General features: G+C 43.7%; 1 protein-coding gene across 17 annotated transcripts in view; it reads right to left on the reverse strand.

The window, feature by feature from the left end:
- Window positions 1-25,514, reverse strand: part of gse1b (Gse1 coiled-coil protein b) — a 709,689-nt gene that overhangs the window by 244,150 nt on the left and 440,025 nt on the right. The window contains exon 1 of one of the 17 annotated variants that reach the window (XM_059993224.1): window positions 14,284-14,466. The exons of 15 other annotated variants lie outside the window; for them this stretch is intronic. The gene's annotated coding sequence lies outside the window, so the exon portion shown is untranslated. Of the gene's footprint in view, window positions 1-468; window positions 530-14,283; window positions 14,467-25,514 lie in introns of those variants that run through there. One more of the 17 variants, XM_059993225.1, reaches the window with a different exon arrangement.

Here is a 25,514-nt window from a genome sequence, read left to right on the forward strand (position 1 = left end):
AAACTACATATATGTCACCATACGTGCGATTCATTTTCTTGCAGGCATTCACAGTAAGTACAAAGAAACAACAGTATCAATGAAAAACCTAAGATGGACAAACAACCAATGCACAAAAGGCAACAAATTATGCAAAATCAAATTCATAATAATATTAATAAAATAAAAACACCAGAAATATATTGAGTCAGGAGGAAACTGAAAGACTATGGAACATGTACAGGGTATATATTGTCTCAGTAGTAACATCTACACCTGGTATCATCTCAAAGGCACTACACAATAACAGGGCTACCTATCAATATCAATGTAAATCTCCAGAAAGCCACAATACAAAACACCAATAGAAAAGTCTTAACGTTCCCAGCAATTGACAAATGAGCATGCTTGGCTATGTCCATACCACAGGCTTTACAGATTGGACTGAAAAAAAAAGTAATAAATATTAAGAACACGAGTCGCAGAGACCTTAAAAGTGAGTCCATAGGTTCTGGAATCTGTGCAGCGTTGGGATGAGTGAAGTCCTAAAGTCCATTGCTTCCTAAAAGATCCAACAGTCACATTCTCAAAAGAAGAGGTCAGCCTGAGTGTTATGACTGAGTTCAGAAATTTTGTTATGCAGGGGTAGTGAACCCTGTCCAACTGGGCTACAGATTCTCAGTAACCAAGTTTATTCGTGACAGATATTGATAGATTATTAGCTAATAAAAGAATGAAGGGATTATAGATTAAGTGCAGTAGTGCTGAGATTAAAGAACAGCTGTGGTTATATTTAATGGTGAAACACGCACAAAGACCTGAATGGCCTTTTCCTGTTTTATTTTCTTGTGTCTGTATTCAGGACCTAGTGAACAAGACAGAGTAATTTAATTCTATTAAAGTTTCTTGCCTCACAGGGAAGGTGATATGTTATCAAATGATGGGGCGAGAGGGATCGTGCTTCACGCCGCCCCATCACTGTTACCATGAGTATAAACAGTACACAAAACGTACTGCGGCAGTATTCCACACTACAAGCCTCCTCGCTGCACTGTCGCTAGATGGATTGAACGCATTTATATCTCCCTTTTACAAGCGGCGCAGAGCTAACCCAGTGACAAATGTAATCAATAAACTCGAAGAGGAATGACTGAAATATAAGCACTGCCTATAGCACTCACGAAGGGGTAGAGTGAGAGTTTGTGAAAGGGGTGGGCGGGTGGAGAGAGAAAACAAAGCAATGAAGCATTTTCTTCCTGTGTTGTCTGGACTTGAAGGAGTGAATGTATTAGAGCCCACACCTTTGGCATACAGCTCTGTGTGACAGCATGCTTGATGAGGCACACACAGAGGGTAATGACGTTGACCCTACTAAGTGAACTGGGTAGCATTAACGCTACCAGATATATACACTAATCAGCTCTCGCTCCAACACATAGTTCAATTCAGATTGATTTCTGTTGTTTCAGTACGGACACAAATGAGATTAGAAGCTTTTTATTTTGCGTGGGTTCTCGGTAAAATGTTCAAATCAATTGGTGGACAAGGCACGTCTTATCTACGATGCCTGCTGGCTCCCTGATCCATGGAGAATGCACTGCGAGGAGAGGTTGGTAAGGAGGCAGCCTGTTTCATTAATTCATGGAGATGGCTATCAAACAGGACACTGTTCATGGATTGTGCAGTGTATCGAAAAACTCCACAGAGGAAACAAAACAGATACTTGCTCTCTGGGGAAACGTTCAGAGCAGCTCGATAGCAGATAATTCACTGACAGCACTGACAGTGCACCTGACAGAGCCACCAATGCCTTGAACAAGACCGACACTACCAACAGCACAGAGAAAGCTACAGCACGAAAATATCAACACCATCATGACTAACTCGAATAAAAAGGGGAGAATTAGATGGGTTAGCCGAGGAGGCCACGTTCTCTTCGCCCTGCTGCCATCGGGAACCTTAGGTCCCACCCCACCAGCTTCAGGAACAGTTATTGCCCTTCAATCATTAGACTTCTGAATCGGCATGGATAGCTTCACTCACCACAACACCGAACTGATTCCACACACTATTGGAAACAACGCACACAAAATGCTGGTGGAACACAGCAGGCCAGGCAGCATCAATAGGAGAAACGCTGTTGACGTTTCGGGCCAAGACAAAGGGTCCTGACGAAGGGTCTCGGCCCGAAAGGTCGAGAGTGCTTCTCCTATAGATGCTGCCTGGCCTGCTGCGTTCCACCAGCATTTCGTGTGTGTTGCTTGAATTTCCAGCAACTGCAGATTTCCTCGTGTCTGCTCTTTAAATCCACACACTATGGACCCACTTTCAGGGACTCTACAACACAAGTTCTCAGTATTACATGCTTATTTATTTTTGTTTGCACAGTTTGTCTCCTTTTGCACATTGGTTGTTTGTTAGTCTTTTTCCCATTGATCCTACTGTATTTCTGTGAATGCCCACAAGACAATGAATCTCATGATTGTATATGGTGACATATCCGTACTTTGACCTTTGAAGGAGGACGGCTGCAAAGAAGTGCCTCAGCGCGTCTCAAAGTCCCTCACAAGCAGGGGACCATGGACCCCTTGCTTAATGGTATTTGTGCATGGCATAAAAAAAGCTTGGGAACCCCTGCTCCCAATCAATGGAGTACAGCTACTGCTTTATTGCCAGAAACACGATAGAAAGTGTGCACACAGCAAGCTCCCACCACCAGTGATCTGAATTGGATAATATGAGGTTTTGGGGAAGGCCTATTCATGCCTGTCATTAGTGATTGACAGGTGATTCTCAGTAGTTCAGGTTCATTGGGGATGATTTCTTGAAAAAGCTCCAAGTGGACATGAACCTGTACTTCAGCAGCTTTAATACAAGGTGAGGAGGTGACTGCAGCAAAACTGAACCTGACGAAATAAACAGGTTATGGGATATATACCTATCAGGGTTTTAGAGATGATCGGGGTGGCAGGGCACTGTCCTACAACAATCACCCTGCACCCAGTTGTCAGAAGGTGGCCCTCCCAAACTGGCAACACTAACAAACGCCAGTTCTCACCACTGTTATGCCACCATACATTTATACAACAATCTTCCTAAATGACAGCAGCAGCTATCTTCAAAAAACAAAACAGACCAGACTGGAAATATTCAACTGGTCAAGCTACATCTGTGGAAAGAAGAAAGAAGAAAAGAGAAAAGAAAGAAGGCTAGGGAGCCTTCATCGTTGTTCTGATTGCCCGAGTATTTCCAGATTGTGCCTTTGAATTGGTTTCTTGAGGTTGTGAAAGATGCTTTAGAAATGCAAGTTCTTCTTTTTAAATAAATCATACTTCCAAAAGCAACAGCTGTTTCGTGCACTTGTTGAGAAAGCTCTTTCAGCTGTTGTGTGAATTGAGATTGGAAATCATCTTTTATACTGGAATCATCAGCCTGGAATTTAATTTCTATTTCCACCACTGAGCTTGCTATGTATCAGTACCATAGTTTACAGATTGTCAGGTATGACTTTGTGGCCATCACTGAATTGTGGCTGAAGGTGGCTGTAGTTGGGAGCTAAATGTCCAGGGTTACACGTTGTATTGGAGGGATGGGAAAGTATGCAGCGGGGGTGGCTGCTAAAGAATGGCATCAATTCATTAGAAAGATGTGACATAGGATTAGGGAGCTGAAGGTAAAAGATCCCTTAATAGACAATGATCATTAATGATTGAGTTCAACTTGAAATTTGATAGGGAGAAAGTAAAGTCTGACATAGCAGTATTTCAGTGGGGTAAAGGAAACTACAGTGGTATGAGAGAGGAGTTGGCCAAAGTAAATTGGAAGGAGATGCTGGCAGGGATGACAGCAGAGCAGCAGTTGCATGAGTTTCTGGGAAAAATGTGGAAGGTGCAGGATAGATGTATTTCAAAAACAAATACTCAAATGGCAAAATAGTACAACTGTGGTTGACAAGAGAATTCAAAATTAATGAAAAAGCAAAAGAGAGAGCATACAACAAAGCAAAAATTATCGGGAAGACGGAGGATTGGGAAGCTTTTAAAATCCTACAGAGAACAACTAAAAGAATCATTAGGAGGGAAAAGGTGAAATATGAAAGCAAGCTGGCAAACAATATCAAAGTGGATAATAAAAGCTTTATCAAATATGTAAAAAATAAAAGAGATGAGAGTTAATATAGGATTGCTAGAAAATGAAGCCAGAGAAATAATGATGGGGCACAAGGGGATGGCAGATGAACTACATATTTTGCATCAGTGTTCACTGCAGAAGAAACTAGTAAGATGTTGAAGGGTGTGAGGGAGGAAGTCAGAGAATAGTGAATTTGTGGAATTTGTTACTACAGGCAGCTGTGGAGGTCATTGGGCGTATTCAAGGCAGAGCTCGATAGGTTCTCGATAGGACACAGCATCAATGGTTACAGGGAAAAGGCCAGGGAGTGGGCTTGAGGAGGGGGAAAAAAGAAACATCCATGATTGAATGACAGAGCAGATTTGATGGGCCAAATGGCCCAATTCTGCTCCTATGTATTATGGTCTTATTTCAGAGCATAATGCACTGACAGGACTATATACTTGTTGGGTTAAGCCCAGAAGAAGAATGAAGGGTTCAGCCTTCAGCGATCTTTCAGCAAAAACCACCAGATATCCTGATATAATATGAATGAGGGTCTTTTCTTTTGGACTGCATTCCCCATTTACACTACACGCTGCATCTGCAAAGGAAACAGCATTATGAAGGACCTCATGCACCCTCATACAATTTCTTCTCCCTCCTGCTGTCTGGGAAAAGGCTCTGAGACATTCGGGCTCTCACGACCAGACTATTTAACAGTTTCTTCCCCCAAGCTATCAGACTCCTCAATACCCGAAGCCTGGACTGACACCTTGCCCTATTGTCCTGTTTATTATTTATTGTAATGCCTGCACTGTTTTTGTGCACTTTACGCAGTCCTGTGCAGGTCTGTAGTCTAGTGTAGCTTACTCTGTGTTGTTTTTTTATGTAGTTCAGTCTAGTTTTTGTACTGTGTCATATAACACCATGGTCCTGAAAAAAGTTGTCTCATTTTTACTATGTACTGTACCAGCAGTTATGGTCACAATGACAATAAAAGTGACTAGACTTGACTTGGCTCAAGTGACCCAGGTCTAGTGATTTAGTGTTTGGATACTCACTGCTTGTTTTAGCTTGCAAAGAACTTGCTGGGCAGATGAGATCAACAGTGAAATTCAACGGCCCAGAACACAGTTCTGAAATGCTTTTTGGAGAATGGGACACAAAAGAAGTCAGGGTCATCAACTGCAACCAAGGAAGAACCCAGTCAGAATGACCACTTGTACCACCGGACGCTGACTTTCAAGGTATTGAGAGTGGAACTGCCCCAGTGCAACAGCTTTTCCATTTTAAAAACTCTCCCTTACAGGTTTCTTCCTGTTACACATCATCTAAGAAGAACTGGGTAAACCTAACTGTCATTATTGGATCGGATAGACAACCAATTTCTCACTGCTGGCCCCGAGGAATGTCTGTCTATGACTTGTCACTGGTCTTTACCATCTTCTATAAAACTAGGGAGGATAGGGCATAGAATAAAAGGGTTGAAGTCATTATGTTGGATGACGTGCGGCTCTGAGCTAATACCCTGCACTCATTGTTGCATGACCTTCTAATTGAATGGGACTTCCCGTAAGTAATTCCTCTTGGTTAGGTGTCAATAGGTAGCAATCTTCCTCCCGAGTATGAAGGCTTCATGTTGTGGAGCAGAGCATACAGCCTCAGCTGAAACCAGATCGGTATTGAGCAAGTGACTATCAAAGGTCCTGTTGAACTGCGATCACGTCTTCTCCTCAGAATATTACCTGGAAAATGGTGTGCCTGTGTGTGCCACTGACCTTGGCAAGGATGGAGGGAATGCAACACAGGGTCATTGGATTACCTCCTGGAATGGTGGGGTTGGCCAATGAGGAGATATTAAGAAATTGGACTTACACTCCCGAAAATATGAACGAATAGCGAGCAATACTTTCCTTATGAAGACATGGCAGCATAGTGATTATGTTACTAGCTGAGCAACTTTAGATCTCGACCACCGATCCTGAGACACAAAGCCAATTCCTACCATAACACCTGGGGAATTAAATTCATATAATTAAAGTCTTACACCACTAGGTTCAAGAACACCTACTCACCCTTAACCATTCAGTTCATGAACCAACCTGCACAAAGCTAACCACTCCCTGAATACAACAATATCATCACCACTTTGCACTACAAAGGACTTTGTCTTTATGTTGTCTCATCGTGTTCTTTCTTGTTTTTTTCTCTATGTGTGCATAATTCGTGTCAACTGTGAATGTTGTGCATCTGATGCAGTGTGCTTGTGATGATGCTACAGGTTTTTCATTGCAACTATACTTGTACATTTGACAATCAACTTGATTTTGACTTTAAAGAGATCTGCAATTTCGAAACAAAAAAGCGACTCTGAAGTCGCTTATGAAGCGACTTATGAATTATGAAGCATCTGCTTCATTGTGTGTAGTCCATCTGGATCACCGATGTCCTTCAGAGGATGGAAATCTTACCTTGTCTAATCCCTATCAGACTCTAGACCCACAAGTGTGGCTGTTTCTTAACTGCTTCCTGAGTTTGAAGGGCAATTAAAATGGGAAAACAAATCCAGCAATGTGTGGATGAATAAAACCTTCAGAGGTAAATCCCCAGAAAACACATTCAGGGCCACTGAGGTCAGAGGATTTTTGCAGCAGGAACAGGCAAACTAACAACTAAGGGGTCAGAGGAGACAGAAGACACTACAGGTGCTGGAATCTGAAGCGACAGACAATCTGCTGGAGGAACTCAGCGAGTCGAGCAGCATCCGCGGGAGGGAAGGAACTGTCGACCATGCGGGTCGAAACCCTGCATCAGCTCAGAGGGTCAGGGCAGCATAACGGTTAGCCCGAGGCATTGGAGTTCAGAGTCAATCCCAGCATTCTCTATAGGCGTGTGTATTTCTTCCAAGTGCTCCAGTTTGCTCTCACAGTCCAAGCATTACTGGCTAGTAGGTTAATTGGTCACTGCCCTGCGATTAGGCTGAAGTTAAGTTGTTGGGTGGCATGGCTAAAAGGGACGGAAGGGCCTGTATTGTGCTGTAGCTCTGAGTAAATAAATATATAACATATAAATTCAGTGGCTACCCTCATTACGCTGAATTCAACTTTAAAAGAATATGGTTAACAACACAGTTAAATAATGCTCATTACCCATTAAGCTGCTTCCCTCAATGAGAAGGTAAATTGCAGCATTAGTTTGAAATGTAGCGAGGCTAGGGTGCTGACACAAAGTTCAGATACATGTCAGGCACGGAGCTGTAGCAGAGGCTGTGTTCACCTCCGGAGAGAGCTGTGCAATTATGAGAACAATTATACAAACATTGATGCCGAGGCAGCCATCTCCTGCTCAGTAAAGTAGAAAGTGACAATCTAGCCATCAACGCTTTATCTTTGATATAAAGAAGACTTTCAAGTATTGATGGTTCGGAGCAAGCTCATTAAATGTAATCAATCCATCCGTTATGTGTGAGGCACTGAATCTAATCAAGATGAAGGGTGCCCTCCTGTGAAACAGCAAAAATAGCAGCAAATCTTTTCTATTCAGCAAGCCAAAATGAGAGTGGGAAATATTAGAGAAATTATTTGCTTTATATATATCAAACTTGTTTGGGTTTCTCCTAGAATTAAATATTTTTTTGGCTTTGGGTATTTTATTATCCAAAGCTGGCTTGATAATTTCCCTCCTGTTTATTTAAAGAGTGTTCTGGGTGAGGGCAAGTCAAATACCCTGGTCCGTTATCTTCATTTAATATCAACGTGGATCTGACTTCTTGCCCTGAGGCCAAGGAAGATGCATTATTGTGCTCAACACGATCAGTAAACAATGGCTGAGACATTACGAGGCACTTCAATGTTGTGGATCAATAAAGCCAATGTCATGCTTGCTTTTTTTCCTGCCTACTAATACTGCTGGTAGGCTTGATTCTGCAAGCTTTCTGATGGACTGAAATCATCAGGTGGGAATCTAAAATTACACAGAAAATACTGGCGCAAATATGTACTGGTACGACCGCACTGTATTGGGAGCAATTTTGGGCCCCTTATCTGAGAAAGGATGTGATGGCATTGGGGGAGCGTCCAGAGAAGGTTTGCGAGAATGATCCCGGGAATGAAAAGTTTAATGTATGAGGAGCGTTTGATGGTTCTGGGCCTGTACTCACTGAAGTTTAGAGCAATGGGGTGGGAGGTAATCTTATTGCAACCTATGGAATATTGAAAGGCCTGGATTGAAGGGGCACAGAGAGGAAGTTTCCTATAGCGGGGCAGTCTAGGAACAGAGGGCATAGCATCAAAATAGAAGGGCGCTCCTTTAGAACAGAGGCAAGGAGGAATTTCTTTAGCCGGAAAATGGTGAATCTGTGGAATTCATTGACACAGACAGCTGTGGAGACCCTGTCATTGGGTATATTTGAAAAGTGGAGGTTGATAGGTTCTTGAATAGTAAGGGCATCACAGGTTACAGGGAGAAGGCAGGAGAATGGGGCTGAGAGGGACAATAAATCAGTCATGATGGATTGCAGAACAGACTCAATGGGTTCAATAGACCAGCTCTACTCCAATGTCCTATGGTCTTGTGATCTTACAAACGCATCCTTCCAAAATCAAACAATGCAAAGGTACCAGAATTAGGTTCAGGATGATGTCACTCAGGGCTCGAGGATAAGGTTTCACTGCTCTGAGATTCTTCTTGACCCTTGTGCTCACTTATGATACCAGTTCACACCATAACACACATCTGAGTTGAACTCAAAAGAAGTTAGTGCCTCAGTGCATCCTCCACAGGTATTTAAATACTTCTGAAGTTTAGTATAGAGTTGTAGGAAGCCAGCTAGTGCAGCGGCCCCTGTTCTCCTCATCCCTGTGATCTCATCCAGCAACACAACTCTCTGGGTTCCAGTTTTGTCTGCATTCACCCCGGATGAGTGTAACCATGGTAGCACAGCAGCCAGTATGACGCTACCACAGCTCGGGGCATTGCAGAACTCAGCCTCCTCTTCCGGAGACACCCGTAAGGAGCTTGAATGTTCTCACCATGAACTGCGCATGTTCCTTCCGGGTACTCTGGTTTTCTCCCGCAGTCCAAGGATGGGGCAGGAAGAGGAAGGAGTACAAGCTGGCAAACAACAAAAAAAGTCAGGTGAGGGGGAAAGTGGGTGAGTTGGGGAGGGGGTATGAAGTGACAAGCTGGGAGGTGATAGGTGGAAGGGGTAAAGGGCTGAAGAAGAAGGAATCTGATAGGAGAGGACTGTGGACCATGGGAGAAAGGAAAATGATGGGCAGTTGAGAGGAGAAGGGGTAGGAGGGATGTTTATACATACATACATGGATACACAAAACGCAGGAGCAACTGAGCAGGTCAGGCAGCATCTATGGAAATGAATAAAGAGTCCATGTTTTGGGCTGAGACCCTTCATCAGGACAGGTTTATGCATGTTATTTGTGAGCGCTGTATGCACATGTGACTTCCGCCACATGATTGATCTGTGCACAGAATATTAACTTGTAGATATACTGTCATTTTACCTCACTGGAACTGTCTCTATTTATAATAACATACATTATATTTTAACTCACTGCTGTATCTTATTATTCTTGCAGTATATTTTCAGTCTCAAAAATTTATGCTGCAAAGCTGGGATGTCATAAAGGGATCTGATTAAATGCTGCTATTGACTTGGAACGGTTCCAACTGGATGCACAATGACACGTAGCATTTTTCTCCTGAAAACTGAATTCTGTCACTTCATAAGGAGAGCAATTGGTTAGAAGCACTCTTGTACTGAACACTTTGAGCCTCGTTCCAGATCCTGTATGGGATGTAGTTTGTACGCACTAAATATTCTTTTTATGGCCCCTGAGGGCTATAAACTCGAGAATAATTTATACCTTCCCTCCTGCTCTCACTTATACCCTTCGTCCCTGAAAATGATGAGGCATGCTGAGGTCTTGACACTTGAATGCGGAAAGGGAGGGAGGTGATGCTTTAAAGAGACAGCCCCTGTAGCATCACTGACTCATCGATTCAGCCCTGTTCCTATTTAACGTACACAGTTTTGGGCTGAGGAGCTCTGGTGGAGAACCCTTCTATTCCTACACCATGGATTAGAGGAAATTCAGGCAGCAAAAACCATGTGCCCCTTACATTGATTGAATTCAGTAGAAGATGGGATAGAAATTGGAGATGGGAATTCAGTATAAGATGGGATAAAAATTGGAGATGGGAATTCAGTAGAAGATGGGATAGAAATTGGAGATGGGAATTCAGTAGAAGATGGGATAGACCATAAGTCATTGGAGCATCATCAGGCCATTCAGCCCATTGAGTCTGCTCTGCCAATCCATCATCACTGATTTATTTTCCCTCTCAATCCTATTTTCCTGCCTTCTCCCAGTAATCTTTGACACCCTTACTAATCAAGAACCTTTTAACCTCTGTTATAAATATAACCAATGACTTAGCTTCCACAGCTGATTGTTTCAAAGAATTCCACAGAATCACCACCATCTCTGGCTAAAGAAATTCCTGTTCATCTCTATTCTGAAGGGACATCCTTCTGTTCTGAGGCTGTGCCCTCTGGTGCTAGACTCCACCACTAAAGGAAACATCCTTTCCACATCCACCCTATCCAGGCCTTTCAGTATCCAATATGTTTCAATGAAATGCCCCCCCCCTTTCTTCTAATCTCCAACAAGTACAGGCCCAAAGGCATCAAATGCTCCTCATACATTAACCCTTTCCTTCATGGGATCATTCTCATGAACAACCACTGGGACCTTCTCTAATGCCAGCACATCCTTTTTAAAAAATATTTCCCAATGCATTTTTAATCTGAGAGAAGAAACACGACAGCAGTGGTGGGATTTGAACCCACATCTCAGTTGAGAATGGAGATTGAATCCAATGTCTTAGAACACAAAGCCACACTACCAGATAGTGAGTTTGCTTTTCCTAACAGGCAGCTCACCCTTTATCCAGACTCAATTCTCACTCACAGCCATTTTTCCTGCATTCAATGAACCAGTGCAAGAAAACATTCCACTCACCCCATGTTTTTGCCAGCTGAACTCTCCTACCCTCAGGCCCAGTCGATGCCTGTGGTATCCAGCCAAAGCAGCCTGGCTCTTTCCTAGGGGCCTCAGCACAAAAATCTAGGCTGGCATTCCTCTGCAGCTGTGTCCTACCTAAACCCTATTTCTCTTTATTGATGTTCATTAAATCAAAGCCCTCAGATATTCATCAAAGATACCCTACAACTATTTTAAGTACAGTCTGAAGGCTACCCCCAATTACAAGGGCAGAGTTTACCATGACTTTTATAAGAACCCAAGCTCTGTTCAAAGTTTTGAAAGCTCTCCTGACCCGAGTTAAAGATGTGCTCATGCTATCCGAAGCTCTCACTCCACAGCTCATCACTATTTACTTATCGAGATACAGCATTGTCCTGGCCCTTTCGGATCCACCTTCCAGCAACCCCCTGATTTCCTCATCACAGGAAAACTTACAATGACCAGTACATCTGGGAGGAAACTAGAGCACTCGGAGGAAAGCCACACAGTCACGAGGAGAATGTCCTTACAGGCAGCAGCTGGAATTGAACACAGGTCGCTGGTGCTGTAAAGCGCTGTGCTAACCATTACGCTACCCCACTACACACTGCATAGCTTATAAGGGAGCTGCATTTGACTCTGTATGCTGCTGGTAAATACCCAGAAACAAGTTTTAAAATAAATTTAGAATTTGATTCCTTTCCTGTTTGCCATTTTTATTGCCATGGGTGCTATTTTCTTCAAAGCAGTGGTGCAGAAATTCCAAGGGGAGGGACGGCGGGGGTGGGTGGGGGGGGGGGGGGGTTGGATTTTTTTCTCCTCTTTTCTGGTCTCCCACTCATGTAAGTGAGGTAGAATCCACTCGAAACAATGGGATATTCTTGCTAGGCTGAAATTAGTTGATTCATTGCCTCCATTAGAGTGGTGATCACTCTGAAAAAGCATTTGGACTAAAGCACTTTAAGACTTGAATGATACTATGGAAATGCAAATCTCTTTCTCTGAAGATCTGGCAACGTTACATTGAACTTTACATTCAGAAGCCTAGCAAGAAGATTAGGTAAAAACGTAACTCAGCTAATCTCATGCTCATTGCCACAGAGGAGCTGCTTATTCTTTTTCCAAACCAATCCTGCTTAATTCTAGCACATTCTGTGTGCAGCCACCTACCACACACAGCATGCAATGCTGTGGTACTTCAACCTCTTGATGCATAGATTACAGTCCTGCCCCTGGAGTCGAGGGCAGCATCCTTCAACATATCGTGATGTTCTGCCTTAAGCCAACGCCCCATATACATTACGGTCTTTCTTAACAAGGCAAGGCTGACGTAAGCCAGCTGTTCCTAAAGATGAACCTCAATGGAATCAAGAGCAATGGGGTTAGTGTCAGTGTCAACACAGTCCGAGGATGTACTGGGGGCAGCCCGCAAATGTCATTGTACTTCCAGCACCAGTATAGCAGCCCGCAAGTTTATCAATCCTAACCCTTACATCTTACAATTGTGGGAGGAAACCAGAGCACCCAGCGGAAACTCACATGTTCGTGGGGAGAATGTATAAGATCTTTATAGAAAATGGTGATAAATGAACCCCAGTCACTGTTACTCTTAAGATGCTGCACTAACCACTAAACCACTGTGACTTGGTGAACTGAGTCCGTGCTGACCACTGACCGTCCATTATATTAGGTCCGCTCTTTCCTCTCCTGACATTCCCATCAAGTCCTCTCGGATTCTACCACTCACCTACGGACTGGGGACAGTTTACAGAGGCTACTTAACCTACAATCTGCATGCCTCTGGAAGGTAGAAGGTAACTAGAGCACACAAAGGAAACGCACAAGATCACAGGAAGAACGTGCAGACTCCGTGCCGACAGCACTGGAGGTCAGGACTGAACGCAGACATCGCGAGGCAGTGGCTCTCCCAGCTGCCTTCAGGAATAATCGAGTCAGCTAACGGGACCCGAGAGGCAACGTCTTCATGCAAATGGTGGTGCACATATGGAGTGAGCTGCCAGAGAAGGTGGTTGAGGCAGATGTTGTAACTGCATTTAAAAAACATTTGGGTAAGCACATGGATAGGAGGGTCTTAGAGGGATTTGGGCCAAATGGTCAGGGACGAAGTAAGTTTCCATAATTGTTACCCTATGACTCTAAGGCCTGTGCCTTCCAACTTTACACAAATGTCTTTCAATTATACCCATCCAAATATCTTTCAAAAGTCCATTCGAAATCAACATTCTGCCATTTTTGGTGACTGATTTACTTCCATGAGCTTTGGAACAGGTCTCAGTATGTTCAAGGCTATAATTAGTTGAAAGCTTTCTGTGACCCTGATGGATCTGTACTCCTCTGATTTCCTTGTGAGGGAATCTACTGTTCTCTCCCCGAAAGGACTGGGACAGAGGTGCCAGACAGTAGAGCACATTTGTTGTGACGGAAGTGGTGGGTGAGGGTTGGGGGGGGGGGGTATGTGGCATCATAAAAGGCCTCTTAACACAACAAATGTCTCCGGAGGGGTTTTGACAGTGTCTACGTGGCTTCAATATTTAGGCATCAAGTCTGGGCCATGTTACAGTACATTTAAACACAGAAAAGAAAATCTCTTCTGAGATTTAACACAATTTGCTAAGGACATCAAAATGGATTAATAAACATTATCAAAATATTTTACTGGCTGTGGTTGTAAAAAGGATGAAAATCATTTCTCTTATCTCCAGGATTTTAATTGTTCTACTCTTGCCAAGACTCTAAGCTAACTAATTTTCTCTTTAATTTCCTCCTTTAAGATGTTGCTTAAAATTCACCCCCATGTCCATGCTATTGGTCATCCACCTGCACTGTGAATGACCAGTGCTAGGAAATACCCAGCACTGTTTTTTTTTGTTGGCTGATAAAGGTCGTGGAAAGTTTTTGCTGAATTTATATGAACACAAGTAGCTTTAAGACTGCCCTTCACACCTTTAATTGTTCAAGGTCTCAGCCTGCACTGCGGAGTGAATTTACAGGGATATGTGCCGCAATAGGCAGTCAGCTGAAGATGAATGCTCCTTGTACACATCTCACGTCTCACTGATTATTCTGTATTTATTCACTGTAGGCTGAGTGTACTGCTCCCCAATGAAAGGAAGTGGATACAGACCTTATTAAGGTTTGAGAAGCAGGGGTGATTACTCGTCTCTGTGGGGATTCAGAAGCTGCTCTTGTCCACCACTCCAAAGCCGATTAAAGATCAAGCAATACCCTTGTCTGCTCTTGTCTGAACTTGCAAACACATTCCCTTCCACAGACCTCAAGAGTGGCACACAAGGGCCAGGACACTCTTATTAGAAGCCTCTCCCAGCTGCAAAGGTGAACAGGTCACAATTAGGAGTCAGGACAGGTCAATTAATTTTGGTCACAAATGTTATTACAAGTCAAAATTTATTGTCATCAGCCAGCATTAGCACTGGCAAGAGGAACAGCAGGTCACACCCCTGCTGAATAAGTAGATAAATTAGAGCCATCTGGTGTCGGAATGAAAGGAAGATGATTAATGCAGAAATGTGAAAGCCAAGGGCTCAGCCACGAATCCATCAGCACAGTCACTTATGTTCAGCAAATTAGAAGAAATGGGGCTGAAGGCTGGTGTGTTAACAGCCATGCACGCCTCCAAACTGACAATGCCCTCTGGCATCCATTATCCCGGAGCATTCACCCACAGTCCCGGCACCATTTTGGAATATATAACAATATGCAGCTGGGTTCTACACTCGTACAGAAGTCCTAATACTTCATGAAGCCCTTTCCTTTTATCTTTTTTTTTAAATACACTCAGGCAATCAAGACTATAAGTTAGACCAGACAAGCTTTGATCAATAGTTTGTACCAAGCTAGCAAATATCAAATGCTAGAGACTCTGCAGATGCTGGAAACCCAGAGTGGTTCTTACTCCTTTCCGCGCCTTCCTTGGCGTTGGATTATTTTCTTGCGAGGCCGAGCTGCTAGCTCGACGCTCAACCCAGCGCGGATAGAAAGCATGTAAGAAGCTAGCCGGATTCGAACTTGGGACCGATGCTGATGCCACTACACCACCAGCTGGCAGGAAATCCGGAGTAACACGCACAGAATGCTGGAGGAACTCAGCAGGTCAGGCAGCCTCTTTGGAACGGAATAAAGAGTTGAAGTTTGGGGCCGGGCCCATGGGAAACACCGATTCTGTATTCCTTCCCATAGGTGCCAGCTGAGTTCCTCCAGCATTCTGTGCAGTAAATCTCAAACTGGGGTTACGACTGCACCAGCTTCTTCGCGGATTCATGTCTATCGTGCTGGTCACTGAGGTTTTGAACCATCGACTCGCTCTGTAAGCCTAAAGCATTACAGAGCATGTAAATGCAGCTGAAGTCGAGGTACACGGCAACAACAGTAGCTCTGAAGAATCAAAGTGCACACTATGCTTTATCTCGCTTCCCTGTAACATTTAGACATGGAAGCACTGTGAAGCCCTGGTAACATGACCCCCATTTTACCACAGTAAAACATGCCCTTAAGAGCGAGATAAAACATGACCTTAAGAGCAAGATAATGTTATCACAGATTGTTAAGTATTACCATTACTAGATTAAGCAACAGCTTGGCAATAGCAAGCATTAAACCAATTACTAATGTACTACACTGCCTGGCAATGTGTGCATGAATACTGCTCTTGTTCCTTTAGCTATTGATTTGAATGTTGTAGTACGGTGTTAGTTTAAGCCTTCAAACCCTCATTCAGCCTATTAACTCTTTTTGCTATCATTCTCTGCTGCACCCATATTTATTCACACTGATGGCCAGATGGTATTTTTCCAATGATCATTAATAATGACACCAGTTCTTTTAATCCAGCTTTATTTAATAACTTAAATTTGAATTCCCCAGCTGCTGTGCTGGGATTTTGACTTGTGTCGGTGGATCAATACTCCAGGCCTCTAGCTGTTAATCCAGCAAGATAACCACAATGATACCAGTCTGCATCAAAACTGATGGTTCAGGGATAAATACTGACCAAAGCTGACATTACTCTTCTTTGAAAGTGCACCATGGGATCTTACACATCCACCTGAGAGAACAGTAAGAGACCAGTTTAATCTCCAGAAGCCAGCAACTCTAACTGTACAGCACAAACACAAGAGACTCTGCAGATGTTGAAAATCCACAGCAACATACACAAAATGCTGGAGGAACTCGACGGGTCAGGTTTCATCTACGGAGGCAAATAAGCAGTCCTCATTTTGGGCTGAGACCCTTCATCGGGGCTCGTTATTTTTATTGCTCTGAAGTTTGTCACGTTTCGGTGTTCAAGCTTCTAGAGTTGAGATTGAACTTGCAACTTTGATTAACTAAGCATAGCTGACACCAATAGAATACTCCTCTCACACTGGACACACGGCGTTGATTGGGAACGAAGACCAAAGGAGCCATGCAACTCAATGAATCTGACCTTTCCCTTTTATGAGGAGGTCGAAAAGTAGGGTCATGAATATAATGCAGTCACTAATAAAAGGACAGGAAAGGACTATAAGACATAGAATTACACCTTTTGGCCCATCAAATCTGCTCTACCATTCAATCATGGTTGATCCTTTTTCCCCTCCTCAACCCCAGCCCTCCAGCCTTCTCCCCGAAACCTTTGATGCCATGTCTAATCAAGAACCTATCAATCTCTGTCTTAAATACACCCAGCGACCTGGCCTCGTGGTAATAAATTCCACAGGTTCACCACCCTCTGGCTAAAGAAATTTCTCCGCACCATTACCTTATATATTACCTGGATAGCAGTTAGGCTGTGGAACTTGTTACCACAGAGGTGCAGGGGGAGAGGGGGAAGCAGGTGAGACAAGTGGCATTTATGCAATGAAAGAGAAGGTGGACAGAAATTGACACTGATAGCGTGAGGCAGAAGTGCAGCAGAAGCTGACGAGATTGGCCAGAGTGGTCTTTTGTGAGCTGCTATTTCTAAAGGGAGGGGAGTTGGTGACAGACTTGCACTCCTCTTTCTGCTCAAGCTCCTGAAGAGCAGCAGCCGGGTTTTATTCCGTGACCTGCTGCATTGCCAACGCTGACTATCGCTGAAGACAGAAGAAACTTTTTTTCTGGTCACAGAACCAAAGCTGACGTGCCTCAGGCTCTACCAAACCCAATGCAAGAACTCTCAGTTAGGTTGTGTAGTGACTCACACTGGTGCCCCATCTCCATTCGTTTACCCAACATCAAGGAGGCACATTTCTGTATATCAGTAAATGCTCTGTAACCTGCCCACAGAATGCAGCTCTGGGAGACATCAATCGCAAACCCTACCCTTTCACTTTGCTGCGGCTCAGTTGGTTGCACGCACTTTGAGTCAGAAAGCTTCTAGGTTTAACTCCCACACCAGGATATAGAGTCAGAAAGATTTGGCTGATGCTACAGTGCAATACTGTGCGAGTTGTCTTTCAGAACAATCTTTCAAGTGGTCTGCCACCTTAGGTGGGTATGCAAGGTCCCAAGAAAAGTAGGGAAGACTTCCCTAGTGCCTTTGCCAGAATGTATCACTCAACCAAGATTACTAAAACAGATTATCTGTAGATGATCACATTACGTTCATTCTGAGTGCAAGTTGCTTGTTTGACTGCCTGCACTGCAATAGTGACTCTGCTTTGGAAGTATTTAATTAGGTATAAAAAGCTTTGGGATTTGAAATGTGACATGGCAAAGATCACCTTTATTAACTATTGATTCATATTGTGGATCAGAAAGGCCATGGGGTTAAATATTTCTATAATGTTTTAAGCACCATTTTAAATCCGGTGTAAACTATTAATAACTGTTTTAAATACTTTTAAGTGTTTATCTGAAGAGGCAAGGCAGGAGCTGTTCTGCTGATCTTGACACAAACCCCAACACTATTAGAAGAAAACTCTCAGTGTGAATCTACAGCAGATATTATCTCTGATGGTAATTCCACCAAGCCAGCGTTTCCGAGACATGGCAAATTACTCATCGTCTGATGTGCATGTGTGACATTGACCTGAATCTGACCTCGATACCAATCCAAAAGTTCTATTGTTTTAAAAATATGTGCACAAACTCACTTATACAGGAGTTACCAAGAGTTTGGAACCTGCCACCCGATTAAACAGCAGGACAAGCATTACAGGAAAGTATATGAGATGAGGCAGGTCATGAGGGCTCCAGAGGAGCTTCACGAAAATGCTACTGGTAATGAAAAGGTTAACACATGAGGATGGTTTGATGGCTCTGGACCCGGACTCACTGGAGTTTAGAAGAATGAGGGGGATTTTATTGAAACCTATGGAATATTGAAAGGTCTAGAGAGAGTGGATGTGGAGAGGATGTTTTCTCTAATGGGGTAGTCTAGGACCAGAGGGCACAGCCTCAGAATACAAGGACATAACTTTAGAACAGAGGTGAGGAAGAACTTCTTTAGCTAGAGGATGGTGAATCTGTGGAACTCATTACCACAGCCAGCTGTGGAGGCCAAGTCATTGGATACATCTAAAGATGAGGTTGATAGGTTCTTGATTTGTAAGAGCATCAACAGTTGTGGGGAGAAAGCAGGAAAATGGAGTTGAGAAGGATAACAAATCAGCCATAATGGAATGGTGGAGCACACGTAAGGGGCCGAATGGCCTAATTCTGCTCCTGTGGTCTTATGATCTTATGGACTGGAAGAAGCTTGACTGGAGCACGGAGACTGGTACACAGCAAATGAACCCAGTGTCTTGTTTCTGTGTGTAAGCTCTATGTAGGCCTCTGTAATTTCCAGACAAGGTCAGTTTCATCAAAATAACAAGCCCCAGGAACATGAGAAGAGAATGAGGTTGTTTAGCCTTAAGGTCATGAAATTGCAGCTGCTCTGTGACCTCACTCCATGTTCCTGCCTCTTGCACATACATAGGTAACATCACTTTCAATTATATTGCCTTTATAAGTTAACAAAGCACATTTTGACTGCAATCCACAATGCACTGTAACTTTAACGATCAATTAGCAACCTTGAATAAGAATCTTGTTTCTCTCCAAGTTCTCCCTCTTTGTTTTCAAATAATTCAGCAGCCTTTCTCAACTAGTCTTAAATCACACCTGCACACCCAGGTAGCAAGCAGTGGCTGGCTGTTCAACAGTGGAAGGCATTACAGCATTATACAATCTGATTCCCACTGGACAGATACTCTTTCCCTTGGACATTGAATTACTTTTAGGATGTAGTCACCACATTGTTCTTTAACTGAAAACTTTGACCATACTATTAATTTAGCCGGCACACTCCTCATCTTATACTTTTTAATGTTGTAGTGGTGGATGCTGAAACCCTCTGGGCCAGTGGGGAAAAATAAAGAAAAGCAGATTATTTTAAAACTTTCTTTATTTTTCAATGGTACTTCCCATTTTCAAAGAATGCCATATCATCCAAAGTCATTGCTGAACATAATCTGATCCCAAACTACACAGCACTGAGCCCAAGTACTTAACATGTGCCTGGCAAAATTTGGGTTGGGTATCCAAACTGTTTGGATTCAGGATGCTGCAGTCAAGTTGGCTTTGCATCAGTTTTTAAGTCTGTTTCCAAGTTGTTGATTATATTGAGATGGATGACCAAGAGATTTTTCTGAAGAGGGGCAGAGATCTCAAGATTTTGGAGAGTTGAATTGGAACATCAGAACATCAAGACGACGAATCAGTTTGGGTGGAACTAAAGAACAACAAGCCTTCAAAGTCCAACCCTACAGCCCCATGGCGGGAGGTGGAAGCGGGTCAGGCTGGCCAACAGGGCTCTGGAGAAGCTGTTTCAATCAATCCCCTGTTCAATGCATACAGAAACATTGATTAACTTTAACCATACCATTGACTTCAGAAGATGATGAAGACAGGAGGTCATCAATGGCTGATGCTCCACTTGGGAGCTTATGGCCCAAGCAAGCAAAGAGCAGCAAGCACCATTAAATGTCAGGTGTCATTGCAAATAGGCCATCCAAACAAAAGTAGAAATACAGGGCACTGTGTAATTAGAAAATCAGAGGTGCATGTAACAAGGATAATACAATAATTATGGGTGACATTTGCTTTGTCTATTGGGAATACAAATCAACTATAATAGTGTGGAGAAGAAGTGTGAACAAGGTGGCTTTCAGAATCAGGATGTTGAGAAACCCACAGAACAGTCTATTTTAGATCTACTATTGTGCAATGACAAAAGGTTGGGTTAATTAATAATCTTGCGGGTAAGAGGCCTTTAGGGAACAGTGATCACAATATGATAGTATTTTACACAAAGAATGAAAGCAATTTAGTTCAATCCAAATCAGAGTTTTAAATCTGCAGAAAGCAAACTACAAAGATAGGAGATGTGAGTTGGTTATGAATTGTAAATTATACCAGAAGTTATCAGAGTAGATGGTCAATGTGTAACATTTAAAAATTTATATAGAGTTCTCAACAAGCACATATCCCCTTTGAATACTAGATCCCAATTGATGGAAAACAAGGAAAGCTAAAGGCAGAATTAGACACAAAATGCTGGAGGAACTCAGCAGGTCAGATACTTTCTACGGAAAGAAGTAAAGAGTCAAAGTTTTGGGCCGAGACCCTTCATCAGGATTGGCAGATTCCCAGACCCTTATCAGAATAAAGAAAAGGATTCTAATGTTGCTACAAAGAGCAGTAACATTAAGGATTGGGATAATTTCAAAATTCTGAAGGGAGGACCCAGATATTGTTAAGGAAATGTAGATTAACCTACTGGGAAATATAAAAATAGGCATCACAATATATGCAAATAGGAAAAGATTAGTGGAAGTTATTGCGGGTCCCTTAAAGACTTAATATACTAACAATTACTTTGGGGAATGCAGAAATTGGAGAGAAAGTAAACAATTATTTTGGATGCGTCTTCACAAAAGATATTTCTTGGAAATGGTGACAATGGTAGGTTCAGAATATATGAGAAATCAGCATTAATAAATGATAGCACTGGAGGTTGTTATTGTTCCTTTCTGGGCCTTGCGGTACGTCGGGTGGCAAACTTGCCGTTTCTTTAGCATGTCTGTTTTGTGCAAGGCTGAGCTGCTAACTCAACACTCAACCCAGCTACCGATGGAAAGCATGCAAGGAGCCGGCCGGATTCGAACCCTGGACCACTCGCCTCGAAGTCTGGTACGGATGCCACTACACCACCAGCCGGCTACTGGAGAGGTTAATGGGACTGAAAGTCAATATGTGAGCTGTCAGTCCACTAACCAAGGTTTTGAAACAACTACAAAGGGAATGCCGGGTGTATTGGTTGTTACCTTCCAAATTTCTATAAACTCCAGAAAGGTTCTCATAGATCAGAAGGCAGCAAACGTGACCCCGCTGTTTAAGAAAGCAGAGAGATAGAGAAAGTAGCGAAGCCTTTTCAATCTATTTTTTGTATCTATTGTGAATGCCAACAAGAAAGTGAATCTCAGAGTGGTATATGGGGACATATATGTACCTTGATAATAAACTTACTTTGAAATTTTAATTTTGAATAAAGTTATCATGGCTCCAGGTGTTCCCAAAACTCACTTTGTGTGACTCATTATCAGTTGGCAGTATATCCCTTTTTAAGCCGCACATGAAGGAGAGGGAAAGTCAACTGAAGAAGAATTCCAGTCAAACTTAGAACCGTCTTCTACCTGATGGCTCCGCTTTGCTTAATAATCATTTTGCGGGTCACAGGTGGGAGGAACTTCATTTATTGCACTCGGCCTTTACACACAAAGAGCTCGGGCAAAGAAAACAGGAGCAGCTGGTCATTCTCTGCAGATGAGCCGGTCACTGCACTCAGACTGTGTGAGGTCACACTGTCTGCACCCTGTCTGACCTTGCCCTGACTGACTGCCTCTCAGGGGTCAACCCAGCTCAAATGGGTCAATCAGCTGCCCATAAACACCCCTCAGTATTTCCATAATAGTCAGCAAGTAGGGGGTGGGGGGGCAATAGGATCAGGGAGGGGGGGGGGAGGTCACTGGAGACGGTCATTGACCCATGAACCCATAATCACTGAAACACCTAGTGAGATTTCTCATGCTGTTGCGGGGATATGAATACGGGGCACCAGCTGAGAAAACAAAGCAAGCCTGGGGCCTGTCATTTATTACCTACAGACCTCCTGTTTTCAAATGCTCCATAAAGTTTCTAAATTAATTAAACAGCCCTTCGCATTCAACCGATCCATGTTAGATGCAGCGTTTTGCTCAGTGCAAGTGATACAGGATTCCAGGATGGCCCAGACCCTGTCTCCAGTTCAAACCTTTTAGCCCATTAAATGCTTAATCCCTGTAGCACCATCTCTGCTTGACTCACAATGGGTCAGCAATATTTCCTCTTGACATTTGTGCTCTATTATGGGAACTATATGTTCTATACAAAATAATAAAGAGACAAATCCAGAGAAGGGTAAGAAAAGAATAAAGATTCAATGAAAAATGATCAAATGTCAACGTGTTTGGACTTCAATCAACCCATTACACACCTAGCAAAGTGAGGCAGCGTGGCTAAACTGATCATCAGGAGCTTACCATGGAGTCAGAGAGCAGGGGAACAGGCCCTTTGGCCCAACTGGTCCATTCTGACCAAGATTCCCATCTTAGTCCCATTTGCCCATGTTTGGCCCTTATCTCTTGTGCCCCCCTGTTACTGAGTAGAGTCACCAGTGCTCTGGCATCGTCCCAGGGAGTACTTGCCAAAAGCGCCACCTGTCAAGGAAGGCAAATATCGGTGATAAAAATCAACATCACTGCCTTTTGGTCATCTGAGAAAATGAGTGAAGATCGAGTCTTCAAAGCCATCAAGAAGCTCATAGTCTACTGGTAGCGGTGGTTCTCAATGTACTCTGAGACATGCATTGCCTTCACAGGCATCTCGAAGCATTGGGGTAGCACTGCCAATGTTGACTTTACACAACCCTCCACGCCCACTGGCACGATAACCAAACCCACAGCAGTGTCCTCTCTCAGGCCAATGCTCCTAGCATCAAAGCCCTTATGACACCCAATGGCAAGTCACATTCTTCTCTGTTTGACTGAGGGGAAACCTTTCATGCAGAAGGTGGTGAGTAAATCAAGTAAGCTTTTGGAGGAAGTGATTGAGGAAAGTGCAACAGTATAGTCTGAGATGCACTTGGAGAGGTACATGAAGGGATTATGGACCCTATGCAGAAAATTTGGACGAGCTGGGTGGACAGCATGGTTGTCACAGACTCATAGGGCCAATGGACCTATATCTATGCTTGCAAACATTGAGCTTCGACTTCCCTAGTGGAGTTACAGAGGTTCCCTCAATCAGCTCCGGCCAGTGACTTCCAATTCAACCCTTGGGCCTCGATCCTGGGCACCAATCCCATGATATGCCAATCACTGAACACTAAGTGTCAAGCACCGATTCAGACCCGGGGGTGGGGCATTAACAATTGCTACAAGTGGTCGAGATAATCCATGGGCACTTTTGCACATGAGAACCTGTTGAGGAGCTCACATAAATGGCAGAACCTTTGATGGAACGGCACGACTCACGATCTAACACTGCAACACTAGATTAGACAGGACCTCTGCTGGAGCAGCAGTGCTCACGGTACAACTCTGCCACACCAGGTTAGGGCTTTGTGCTTGAGCCTGTGGCGTGCTCCACACGAAGCCACAACCAATACCACAGCATATGGTCTTTACAGAAAGGCCAACTCTCCAACTGGTTGTGAATAATGAGTTCAAGTTTAATTGTCATCCAACCACACATGAATATCGATGAATACAGCCAAACAACAGTGTCCCTCTGGGGCCAGGGTGCCAAAGCCAGTACCAACAATCATACACAGCACAAGGCACATATAGCACATATGAGATAGCAGTAAACATAGTCACATAAAAAACATATATATAGCCCAAGACCCTGAGCGACATGTCCTGTAAATTGATGGTGTGAGGGGATTGTTGGAAGGAAGAAGCAGTACCCAGATGAATTCAGCTTGTCTTCCACTGATCAAACCCTGCAGGGCCACATCGATGGGAGGGGCCAGCCCCCAATTTATCATGGACACCACGCCTCACCACCTCTGGCGCCTCCCTCCTGGACCACTGCAACAGGCAATATTAAAGCACGAGGCTTGGTCTATAACCGAGGCCACGCCAACGGACGCACCAAGGACTTCATCCCTGGGAGAGGAAGGATCTTCACCTAGAAGATGTAATGAAGTCATGTGGTGAAAGATGAAACCAAAGGGACAATCAAGACCATAAGACACCGGAGCAGAATTAGGTCATTTGGTCCACTGAGTTGGCTCCATCATTTGATCATGGCTGATCTTTCTTTCTCCTCCTCAACCCCATCCTCCTGCTTTCTTCCTATAACCATTCATGCCCTAACTATTAAGAATCTATCAACTTCCACCTTAAGTACACTCAATGGCCTGGCCTCCACAACCACCTGACGCAAAAAATTCCACAGATTCAATAGGTTCATTTAATGTCAGAGAAATGTATACAATATACACCCTGAAATTCCTTTTCTTCGCAACCATCCACAAAAAGAGGAGTGCCCCAAAGAATGAGTGACAGTTAAATGCTAGAACCCCAAAACCCCCCAAAAGCTTCCCCTCCCATGCACCAGCAGTGGCAAAGCAATGTCCCCCCACCACCAGCAAAAACGCATCTGCACTCTCCACCGAGCACTCAAGCATGCAGCAAAGCATCAACAAAGACACAGACTTGCAGTACCCCAAAGACTAGGCGTTCACTCAGTAATTCCACATACCACAGGCTCTCACTCTCCCTAATAAGGGAAAAAGAGATGTCCCCGCTTCACAGGGAGAGAGGAGACATAACAAAACAACTCACTGATTTAAGTCTATTCCATCGCTTTTTCCAAGCTCTGTGCCCAAAGAACTCGGGTCTCTGGCCACATAGCCAGTGGTCAGCTCACTGCTTTTGATCTTTCATCTACGTACTCCTCTGACACATCAGGCAGCAGCACCAGCCTTGAATCCACCCACCTCCAGAGCCACGAAAATCTGCCACTCTGAAGGCGCACTGTTCTTCCAGGCCATGTCCTTGACATAGCGAAAAGCAGCCGGTCATGAGGCCCCGACAGCAGGTTTCATTTCCACAAAGAACCAAAGTCACCACTCTCTCGCTAAAGAAATTCCTCCTCATCTCTGTTCTAAACGGATGTTTCTCTATTCTGAGGTTGTGCCATGAAACTGGTCCTAGTTTCCCTCAATACAGGAAACACCCTCTCCACATCCACTCTATCTAGGCCTTTCAACAGTCGATAGGTTTCAATGAGATCCTACCCCACCCCCCATTCTTCTAATAAATCAAGATCAATCTTTGACCCAGG

Source organism: Hypanus sabinus, chromosome 17 (assembly GCF_030144855.1).
Source record: "Hypanus sabinus isolate sHypSab1 chromosome 17, sHypSab1.hap1, whole genome shotgun sequence".
Taxonomy (NCBI): Eukaryota; Metazoa; Chordata; class Chondrichthyes; order Myliobatiformes; family Dasyatidae; genus Hypanus; species Hypanus sabinus.